This window comes from Vicia villosa, unplaced genomic scaffold (assembly GCF_029867415.1).
Source record: "Vicia villosa cultivar HV-30 ecotype Madison, WI unplaced genomic scaffold, Vvil1.0 ctg.002494F_1_1, whole genome shotgun sequence".
In the NCBI taxonomy this organism is placed as follows: Eukaryota; Viridiplantae; Streptophyta; class Magnoliopsida; order Fabales; family Fabaceae; genus Vicia; species Vicia villosa.
In genome coordinates, this window is record NW_026705946.1 from 60,239 (window position 1) to 72,714 (window position 12,476).

Below are 12,476 nucleotides of genomic sequence, written 5' to 3' on the forward strand. Positions count from 1 at the left end.
TTTTATCACAAACTTATAATTTATTTTGCTAATTTAAAATTTATTTTTCAAACGTTATCTCAATTATCGTTTTAGCTTATAACTTATCTTTACACCGACGGTGCATATTCATTAAACTTATACATACCAGTCTTAAAAATTCTTGATGCAAATTCTAAAAATTGATCCAAATTAAATTTAGTCGCATGTGTTTTTGAAACCACTTTTAAATAAAATTCACACGAACACCTAAAATATGTGCTATATTGATTTAATTTGGGATAAATTTGAAATATATTTAATATGAAAAATTACAACAAGAAGATGTCAAGAAAGATGATTCATAAAAAAAAATTGACTAACCCTCGACCTTTATGTCCATAAGTTTGGGAATTGGGATGCACCGATTCAATAAAAGGTATGTTAAATATGAGAATTAGATGTTTGGAGAAGTTACTTGTATAACAAGTTAGCAGACTATAGTGTAACTCTCAGTTAGTTAATCATAACTAACTTCTACAAATTGAGTATGTGAACGTTAAAAGCTTAAGTTAATTATGTGAAGGTTAAAAGTTAGTTAGTATGCATAACTAACTCATTACACATATATAGTGATTGTAAAGGCATTGTGTATTGTTCAAAAAAGTCTGTTGTGTGCGTGTTTCTCCGGCAAGAGCTGGGAAATTTAGAGGTCCTAGTAAGTATATTGTTAGAACATAGACTTGTGTTCTAGAGGTTATGCGCAGCAATGTGAGAATAAAAGTTGGGAGAGAGAAAGGTAATAGAGAAAGTCTCAAAAATGTTTATTAACAGGGCTAACTTGAATATTTACATTATATTGGCTATTTATAAGTGACACACACATATGCCAGCTAGGATAACTAACCAATAGTAGTTTTAACTAAACAAAAGAAAATATACAGTTCTGAATTAATCTCAACACTTCCCCTTAATTCATAACTGTTTAGCACTTATAACACCAAGCTTGTTTCTCAAAAACTCAAATCTGTCAAGTTTTAGAGCCTTTGTGAAACCATCTGCCAGTTGCACTTCAGTTGGACAATACTGCACTTCAATCACACCATTACTCACTTGTTCTCTAATGAAGTGAAATCTAGTGTCAATGTGTTTGCTTCTACCATGGGAGACTGGATTCTTGGCAAGGCTGATTGCTGACTTATTGTCAATTCTCAGCACCAATGGCTTCATCACTTCACACTTTAACTCCTTCATAAAAGAATCCAGCCATATTGCTTGGCAAGTTGCAAATGTTCCAGCAATATACTCTGCTTCACATGAAAAGAGAGCAGTCACAGGCTGTTTCTTTGTACACCATGAAATGGTTGCTTCATTGAACTTAAAAACATAACCAAATGTGCTTCTTCTATCTGTTATGTCACCACACCAATCACTATCAGAATATCCAACCAGTTCATGTTTTGCAGCCTGATTTTCCTTTGGAAACAGTAGTTCAAAGTCCTTTGTGCCCTTTATGTACCTAAGTATCTTCTTGGCAGCTTTCATGTGTGTCTTCCTTGGATCATGCATGAACTTGCTAACAACACTAACTGAGTAGCATATATCTGGCCTGCTGTTGCACAGATACCTCAATGATCCAATTATCTGCCTAAACAGTGTTGAATCTACCTTCTCCTCATTGTTGCACTCATCAATTTTTAAATTTGTTTCTGATGGATTTGAAGTTGGATTGCAGTTATCCATTTCAAACTTTTCCAGCAATTCACCAATATACTTTTCCTGATGCATCAAAATTCCTCTTTTTACCTTTAAGAATTCCATGCCTAAGAAGAATGAGAGTTCTCCTAAATCTGTCATTTCAAACTCAGATTTCAACTTGCACTTCACATTTTCAATTTCTGAAGCATTGCTCTCTGTGATGAGCAGGTCATCAACATACAAGCAAATTATCAAAGTTTCTTCATTTGAATTCTGCACATACACTCCAAATTCTGTTGCACACTTCTTGAAACCAATTTGCATCAGAACTTGATTAATCTTCACGTTCCAGGCTCTAGGAGCCTGCTTTAGACCATACAAAGCCTTGTGGAGTTTGTACACCTTGTGCTCTTTACCCTTTACCTCAAAACCTGGAGGCTGTGATACAAACACCAACTCTTCAAGTGGGCCATTTAAGAAAGCTGACTTTACATCCAAATGGTAAAGTGACCACTCTCTTTTACATGCCAAAGCAACCACCAGCCTCACAGTTTCAATTCTTGCAACTGGGGCAAATACCTCATTGTAATCAATGCCATGTTTTTGCAAGAAGCCTCTAGCCACCAACCTGGCCTTATGCTTTGAAATCTTTCCATCAGGGTTTAATTTCAACTTGAATACCCATTTCACATCTATCTTCTTTTTCTTGTCTGGCAGGTCAACCAACTCCCAAGTGTGATTCTTCTCAATTGATTTAATCTCTTCCATCATAGCTTCCTTCCACACATTTATTTTCAGTGCTTCTTCATAATTGAGGGGCTTAGCATCTGTCAATAGAGCAAAATGAATGATGTCACCTTCTTCATTTACAACATTGTCAGGGATCACCTCACAGTCATTCAGTCTGCTTGGCAACTGTCTGGTTCTTTGAGGCCTTACATTTACTGCTGTCACTTCTAGTTCTTCTGGTTCTTCTGTATTTTCTTCATTTCCTACTTCATTTTCTGACTCATCACTTGAATCAGGATAAATGCAGCTTTGTTGTCCACCTGAATTGTAGACTGGCTCCTCTTCCCACTTCCACTTCTCTGCCTCATTCACAATCGCATCCCTGCTGACATGCACCTTTTGGGTTGCAGGATTGTACAACTTATAGGCACCTGTAGGATGATAGCCTATAAGTATCATGACTTCACTCTTGTCTTCAAGCTTGCTTCTCCTTACATCTGGCACATGTTTGTAACATAAGGAGCCAAACACTTTAAAATGCTTTACACTGGGCTTTCTCCCACACCAAGCTTCCTCTGGCACCTGATGTTTTAACTTCTTTGTAGGGCATTTGTTAAGAATGAAAGCAGCTGTAGTTACTGCTTCACCCCAGAATTTGTGTGGCAAGTTTTTCTGTTTGATCATGCTTCTGGTCATGTTCAGCAGAGTTCTATTCCTTCTCTCTGCCAAACCATTATGTTGTGGTGTGTAAGGGGTTGTTACTTCATGAACAATTCCTTGAATGGTGCAGAAGGCTTCAAACTCCTTTGAAGTGTACTCTCCTCCTCCATCAGTTCTCAAAATTTTTATAGCTTTATCACTTTCTTTCTCTACTAAGATTTTGAACTTTTTGAATACCTCCAAAGCTTCACTTTTCAGCTTGATGGTATACAACCAGATCATCCTTGTAAATTCATCAACAAATGTGATGAAGTATTTACTTCCCCCTAATGAAGATACTTCAAAAGGACCACAAATGTCTGAATGGATTACCTGCAATGCTGAACTGGATCTCTTAGGTGTTTCAGACACAAAAGGAAATCTGCTCTGCTTACTCTTCACACACACTTCACAGATTGCCTTCTTTATGTTCACCTTTGGCAGGCCATGTACCAGATCTTTAGAATTTAGTTCACTGAGGCTTCTAAAATTCAAATGACCAAACCTCTTATGCCACAATTCTTCCACATCTTCCCCAACTGCAGTAGACAAACATAGCATCTTTTCACTTGAGATGTTGCATCTGTATGGTCTATTCTTTGACATGTTTAACTTGAGCGCCAAGTCCTTCTTTGCATCAAACAACTTCAAAGAATCACCATCCATGGTCACTGAGAATCCCTTCTCCACAAGTTGACCAATGCTCATGAGATTACACTTCATCTCAGGAACATACATCACGTCCTCAATAATGACTCTCTTGCCATTATTGCCTTTGATCACTATATTTCCACTGCCTTCTGCCTCAAGGCTACTGTTGTTAGCAAGTTTGATACTTGTCTTCTTGCTTGTATCAAACTTTGTCAGCCATTCTCTATGTGAGGTCATATGGTTTGAACAACCTGAATCAAGAAACCACTCCTCATTCTTAATTCTTTCATCACTGGTTGTGGCCATCAGCAGTATTGTACCAGATTCATCTCCATGGGCCAGATTTGCTTCTTCACCTGATTCCTTTTTGAACCAACACTCATCAGCAAAATGTCCATGCTTCTCACAATTGAAGCACTTCACCTTGCTTTTGTCAAAATCCCTCTTCTTGTTCTGATTTCTGCCAAAGCCTCCTCCTTTTGAAGATTCAGCTTTGTCCTCACCCTTGTTCTTTCCACTCTTGAACCAGCTTGGCTTGCCTTTTCCTCTTCTTTTGAAATCCTTCTAATTTCCCTCTTTCTTGTAGGTCTGAACTTGGAGGGCTTGTTGAATTGATCTCTCAGAACTTCTATCAAACACCAGGAGTTCATGTGCTTCTAATGAATTTTGCAATTCTTCGATCTTCATCGTTTTCACATCCTTTGCTTCTTGGATAGCTACAACTATGAAATCGAACTTTTGACTCAAAGATCTCAGTACCTTTTCTACTACCATTTGATCTGTAATATTTTCCCCACAGGTTTTCATTTGATTTACAATGGCAAATAGCTTCGAGAAGTAGTCACTTACTTTTTGATCTTCCTCCATCTGCATCATCTCATACTTCCTTCTGTAGGATTGCAGCTTCACTTGTTTTACCTTTTCTCCACCATTGTAATAGCTTTCTAAGATGTCCCACGCTTCTTTGGATCTTGTTGCTTTTGATATCTTCTCGAAGTGTTGATTATCAACATTCTGCTGGATGTAAAATAAGGCTTTACAGTCCTTTTTCTTGGCTTCTTTGAATGCATTTTTCTGTGCATCAATTGGATTTACCACCAAATCCTCGTAGCCACTCTGCACAATATCACTCACTTCTTATGCTCCAAACAGAGATCTCATCAGTGCACTCCATCGATCCCAGTTCTTGTTATCAAGAACCAGAATATTTGATCCAAGGCCGTTGCTATTCATCTTTCTTCACAGAAAGACTATCACTCACTGTTTCCCTTTTATTTGAACCAGGCTCTAGATGCCAATTGTTAGAACATAGACTTGTGTTCTAGAGGTTATTGTAGCGGGGAAAATCTGATATCGAAGCCATAGGATTGACTCGAATCAATATTTCAGTGAAAGTCGCCACCGCGCTTTATTGTTTCCAAAGGAAAAGGGAAAAGAACGAATAAAACCCAAAGTTTGTTTTTAAAACAAAAAGAAAAGATCTTAGGTACGGGTGTTGATTATATGAGGGGAAGGTTTAAAGCACCCCTCATATCTGTGGTACTCCACAGGAACCTTTTTGAAAATCTGTGTCGTGTGTGCTAAAAAAACAAGGTTTGTTTTAATTTTAAAATAAGCTCGGCAAAGCGTTAAGCTTTGTGCCTACATACCTCCTCGGTGCAATGGAGAAGTCAGAGCTAATGTAGTTCCGCTTAAAGGGAAAACGTTTTTTAAAACGTTTAAACACTTTATCGTCTTCGGAGAGAAATACTCAGCCATTGATCTTGAGCATGAGAACAAACGAGTTCTTTGCATCGCTAGTGAAAGAAGGGCTCCAACTCGGATAAAATCGACGAGTATGCCACTAGCTCTCTCACGCGGAAAAGATCTCATTATATCAATCAATTTCAAAATCGTGGGGTATAACGACTCGTTCCGACAATTAACAGTGTCTAAACTTTTGAAGAAAAAGAGGAAAAGGCCACTAAGGGCAAAAGATATTTTAAAGAAAACGTTTTGAAAATGATTGCAAATATAAGAAGGTTTTTGAAAAAGGGAGAAGATTTTGAAAATTTAAGAATGGGAGGAGATGAAGAGGCTATCCTATTGCGTAAAATAAAAGCTAAGGAAAATAACGGTCTAACCGAAGAAGAAGCCAACACTTGACATTATGAGTCAAGGTAGATTTCCCATCCTTTGGAATATCAATACTAAACCAACATTATCACTTGGGGATTCAGATGAACTTATTATCTTAGCACCACTTTGCATTAAGCACATTAAAAATTCTGACGAAAATCGGGCAGAGTAACGGCTGTTTTCGGGTAAAATCCTTATCTCAATGCCTTGGAATTAACCATCAAGGGCTTTCAAGGAAATACCTGCATACATAAACAAACAAAAATCCGATGCCAGACAGACAGAACAATCACAGAGTAATAACAGAATAAGGTTCCAGAGGTCTTAAGTCCATAAGTCGGAATCTCCAAAATGCTCAGGATAGTAACCAATAGTCCAAAAGAGAGCCTTAGGTATTTTTTAGATTTTTGTTATTTATTAGTGTTTTAGCATAAAAATAAAGTATGGTCCAAGGGGACAAAAGAAAAATAGCGGAAGCATAAACATATGTCCAAATGGACAAAAGGAAAATGGCGGAATGTAAATATGATGAAATGATAAAATAAAGCGATAAAGCGAGAAATATAAAGAGCAATATAATAAAGTGCGGAAATTAAAGTCAATTGTTAGATGTTAAAGATAACCATCTTGAAACTTGTCAAGTATGTTATCAAAGTTAGTAATAAAGATCGATGGTGAGTGAAGGATGTTCTCGGATTTAAATTCAATGGAACTTTATCAGAAGCTTGATAAAATCATAGCGACTACACGATAAATTTCCATAAGTCTTAAATCAACCGCATACAATTCTCTTCCATATTTGATCTTTTTGATTCGGGACACGAAATATTGCGCTATGTTAAGCAGATCGCCAAGTGATTTATGTAGAAATCACCCTACAACGAGGCCGGTCAAAACTTTATGTGCTAATGCATGCGAGAAGAACGATATGTAGATCGCCTTCCGAAAGCAATACCGCACGAAAAGAAAAATGGTGAGTGATCTAGTCTTTACCAAGAATCCATAAGAATTCTCAAGGCATTAAGACTTTCATCGATCAAAATAAAAAGGAATAAAAGATGGAACCACATTAAAAGCTCCTTTCATCCATAATTTCAATCACTTAATTTTGCGGATTTGGATTCTCATCCTATCGACGCCCTAAGTCCATTGAAATTAGAGAGAAATTAGGCCTCTAACTTGTGATTCAAAGAAAATATCAAAAGAATGGAGTAGAAGATGAGTTAGAACCAAAAACGAGTCAAAAACCACAAAAACAAGCATTCTGTCCAGATGTAAATCGATTTGCACAGAGTGTAAATCGATTTGCATAACTCTGTTTTCAAAATCTGCGCAGTTTTCAGTTGTGTAAATCGATTTGCACCAGATGTAAATCGATTTGCACAACACAGTTTTCAAAAAAACAGCAAATAAAGAGAAGAAAACTTGTTTAAACATAAAACCAAACACCTTGTGATCTTGGATCAATTTGTGCACGAAAATGTATCAAGTAAGCAAGCAAATCTCATCAATATAGCACCAAAGGTGCATCAAGCATAAACAACAATGGATCACATCTTGAATTATGGATTGGATCTAGAATTTTACCAAATCTTTCACAAATTTTGAATCTTCTTCAAGAACACACAACCACAAGCCTTGATCTCTCACAATTGATGAAGAAAAGTAGTGTTTATGTTGAGGTTTAGCTCTAAATTAGTGAGGTTCAAGATGTGACTCACTAATTTGTGTGGAAGAAAAAGAGCTTTGAGTGATGGGTTTGGAAGAGGTGAGGAGAGAATTTGCAATAAGTTTCTTGGCTATCAAAGCTTCAAGAAATGAATTTGCAATAAGTTTTTTGGCTATCAAAGCTTGAAAAATGAAGAGGGGAGTGCCTCAATTTATAGCACTTAGGCTTGAGAATATTTATGGCTTGGAGTTAGGATTGGAAAATAGAATTAGGCTTGGGAAAAGGATTTGGAGCCAAAAATGAAATCCAATGGTCTTGATGCAATCACATGAGGGTCTATGATTAAATGATGTAGATAATCAAATGTAAGAACTAAGTCATGCTTCCCATGCTTGCAAATGATGTCAACACTTTCAAAAGCTGAATTTTGCCTTCATTTTTCCAAATTCGCACTGGTGCAATCGATTTGCACCTTATGCAAATCTATTTACATAGCTGAAAAAGGCAAAATCTGGGGCAAAAACAGTTATGCAAATCGATTGTTGTCTTATGCAAATCGATTTGCACTGATGGCAGAAGCAAATCTGGTGCAGAATCAGTTGTGTAAATCGATTTACACCTTATGCAAATCGATTTGCATAGTGAAAATGTTGAAAAATGCTCCTTTTGATGGATGTTTTGACTTGATACCTACAAAACACAAACACACAAAAGCACAAGGCAATATTTTTGGTATTTTGGTTAGTAGAACAATATATACAAGACTAAAACACGAGTGCTCGATGATTCCCTTACAGATGGATTGAGCACAACATCACTGGTAGAGTTCTAAGTTAAAACTTCTTGATTGATGATTGGTATGCAAATGATGTGTGATCTTAGGGTCAAAAATTGGGGTATGACAAATGCCCCTATTTAAGTTTCTTCGATTTGGAGATACGATGATTGGAAATCTTCGTTTTGACGAAATCTAAGAGACTTAAATATATAAAGCACAATTTTTGAACCTAAGATGCTATGCAATGAATGCATATGATGAGGATAAAACACGACAACACTGGGGAGGAAAAGGACTCCACTGGGGAAACAAATGTCTTGCTGGCATAACTCCACTGGGGAAAGCAAGACTTTGTTGGAGAGATGAAACTTTGGTGGGAAAAGAAACTTCTCTGGGGAAACATTTCGCACCAGAGAGGTTAAGGCAATCACCTTTCGCTGGAGATGATAAAGGGGGGCATCCTCTTTTACTGGGGATGAGAAAGTACGCATCCTGAATCAGAATACCAATTTTTCGTTAACACACCATCGTACCACTGATGATATGAAGAGATGTATCTCCGTACCATTGACGATAACATTTTGATTCGTGGACCATCCTCTTACTCAATAGTTGAAGGTAGAAGAAAATTGAATCACCGTCTCAATAGTTGACGATAAGCTACCAACTCAATAGTCGAAGGTAGAAGCAAATTGAATTACCGCCTCAATGGTTGACGATAAGCTACCAACTCAATAGTTGAAGATAGAAGAAAATTGAATTACCGCCTCAATGGTTGACAATAAGCTACCAACTCAATAGTTGAAGCTAGAAGAAAATTGAATTATCGCCTCAATGGTTGACGATAAGCTGCTGAGAACAATAAGTTGCCGCTAAGAATAGGGATCAACTTCTTCAAGGACATGGCTTGAGAAAAGGAAATGGATGCAAACTGTCACTTCTGATGAAGGGACTTACCATTTGCTGACTTTGCTGGGGAATCTTTAAGCAAAACGAACTGTCTTCGTGAAGAAGGCTGCCATTCGTTATCTCAAAGGGAACAAACTGTCTTCTGCTGAAAGAGACTGCCATTTGCCGACCCTGTCGAGAAATCCTTAAGCGAAATGAACTGTCTTCTGCTGAAAGAGACTGCCATTCGTTGACCCATCTTAGGAAAAAGTGAGCAAACTGTCTTCTAATGGAGGAGACTGCCATTTGCTGACTTTAAAATAATAATTCTTAAACGAACTGTCTTCATGAAGAAGACTGCCATCCGTTATCTCAAAGGGAACAAACTGTCTTCTGCTGAAGGAGACTGCCATTTGCCGACCCTGTCGAGAAATCCTTAAGCGGAACGAACTGTCTTCTGCTGAAAGAGACTGCCATTCGTTGACCCATCTTAGGAAAAAGTGAGCAAACTGTCTTCTAATGGAGGAGACTGCCATTTGCTGACTTTAAAATAATAATTCTTAAACGAACTGTCTTCATGAAGAAGACTGCCATCCGTTATCTCAAAGGGAACAAACTGTCTTCTGCTGAAAGAGACTGCCATTTGCCGACCCTGTCGAGAAATCCTTAAGCGGAACGAACTGTCTTCTGCTGAAAGAGACTACCATTCGTTGACCCATCTTAGGAAAAAGTGAGCAAACTGTCTTCTAATGGAGGAGACTGCCATTTGCTGACTTTAAAATAAGAATTCTTAAACGAACTGTCTTCATGAAGAAGACTTCCATCCGTTATCTCAAAGGGAACAAACTGTCTTCTGCTGAAAGAGACTGCCATTTGCCGACCCTGTCGAGAAATCCTTAAGCAGAACGAACTATCTTCTGCTGAAGGAGACTGCCTTTCGTTGACCCATCTTAGGAAAAAGTGAGCAAACTGTCTTCTAATGGAGGAGACTGCCATTTGCTGACTTTAAAATAAGAATTCTTAAACGAACTGTCTTTATGAAGAAGACTTCCATCCGTTATCTCAAAGGGAACAAACTGTCTTCTACTGAAAGAGACTGCCATTTGCCGACCCTGTCGAGAAATCCTTAAGCGGAACGAACTATCTTCTGCTGAAGGAGACTGCCATTCGTTGACCCATCTTAGGAAAAAGTGAGCAAACTGTCTTCTAATGGAGGAGACTGCCATTTGCTGACTTTAAAATAAGAATTCTTAAACGAACTGTCTCCATGAAGAAGACTGCCATCCGTTATCTCAAAGGGAACAAACTGTCTTCTGCTGAAAGAGACTGCCATTTGCCGACCCTGTCGAGAAATCCTTAAGCGGAACGAACTGTCTTCTGCTGAAAGAGACTGCCATTTGTTGACCCATCTTAGGAAAAAGTGAGCAAACTGTCTTCTAATGGAGGAGACCGCCATTTGCTGACTTTGGTGGGGAACTTTGAAAGCGGACAAGCTATTTTCTGGAGAAGATTGTCAACTGTCGACCTGCTTGGGAAGTCCAAAAGTGGACAAACTATCTTCCGGAGAAGATTGCCGTCTACTGACCCGTTGGGAATAACAAAAGTAGTGAACAAACTTACTCTTTGAGGGAGATTTTTGCTTGCTTTGAAGATAAGATTGATATGTGGAGACGTACAAACTTGCTCAAATAAAGAGGCTTGTTGTTAGCCAAAACATGATGGGGATAACATAAGTTGCTTAAAGTCAAAACCTGCCCCTTGCTTTCAAGCACAAATTCCAAGGGAGTGCAATAACAACACTACTGGAAAATAAATATTTCAGTCTCTGATAAGAACATCAATCACAAATGAATTTTCCATTGTTGAGGAAAGAAGAAATCCTCAAGAGGTGCAAAATAAATGCCTTCTCAATCTAGGTTTCCCAGCCTAGAGAGGTTCAAAATAGTATTGCAAGAGACCAAAGTTCAACTCCAAGAACAAACTGGATAGAAACGGTCAAACAAAGCTTAGCCCCTTGAGGAATAAACTCAACTGGGGATTAATCAATCTCTGTGAGGAATTTACAGATCATCTTCTTTTTATCAAAAATATTGGACAACACATCAAGCTCTATTATGGGAAATCAGAGAAAATTTCTTTGGAGAAAATCACCTTTCCGAACTTGCAGAGGAACTAAGAAGTTAACATCAAAGCAAACAAGTTAACATGCGGGGGATTTTAGTTCAAAACTCAACACAAGGTGAAAAAGAAAACCCAACAATCAACCGTTGTCTCAAAACTTCTTGGTAGAGAGTGACATACTCTGGATTGATCATGGCAACAACCTTTGTACTTCAAGCTAATGAGGTGATCAAGGTAACTTCGGATTCACAACTTGCCCCAGATTACATGGTCTATGAAAGGAAACTACCTCAAAAAGGTTCATAGAGATCCTTGGCGTCATGCAGACTTGGAATAATCTGCCCCGGATCAACAGATTTTTTTGAGAGATTTGTCAAATCTTTACGTAACTGCCCCAGATTGACTAAACTTGGCACATTCTTTTACTCGACAAAGTCTTCGAGATTTGCCCCATGATGGTAATCAAACTTGCAAAAGCATTATACTGGGAAAACAACATGCCCCTGGCAATGTTTTAGTTTTCTACTGAATATCAGATGTAAACTTCCTGGATGTCAAACAAATGTTTATAAGCAGAAAAATGTTTATTCTGAGAATGATAATGAAAATGCAACAATTATGTAAGTCTTGAATTTTTTTTTTTTTAAAAGATGTCGCAAAACCTTGTGAATGAATCACTAGTTAAGAGATGACATTGATTTTTTGTATGCATATGATACCAACACAAGTTTTCAGCATAACCGATAGGAGTCAGGAACGCTTTCTTGTTTATGTATGCTTTCGAAATAAACCCTGCTTCAATTAGGACTTTTGAGGGTTGTAACGTGGCCTGGTTCATGGTTTTTAGAAAAAAAGATTTTTAGGCTCAAAGTTTATTTAGCCCACCCCATCTTCGTGATGTTCTCCAGTCCTATGTTCAGTTAACTTAACACGAGTATTCATCTCTCAAAAGGATTTTATGTCGTTAAGGATCCAATGAAACTTTCTTGGGAATAGCAGTCACCTCTTTTGTCTTCGTTTTCGTATTCACACAGATTTGTTCATTGTTGAGGACTTTTGCTTTGTAGTCCTTTCTTTTCACTTTTCACTCTTTTCTCTTCTTTTTTTTATATTTTATTTCCCTAACTTTTGCCTGGACTGATTCTTTTGAATTGGTCGTCCAGCGGG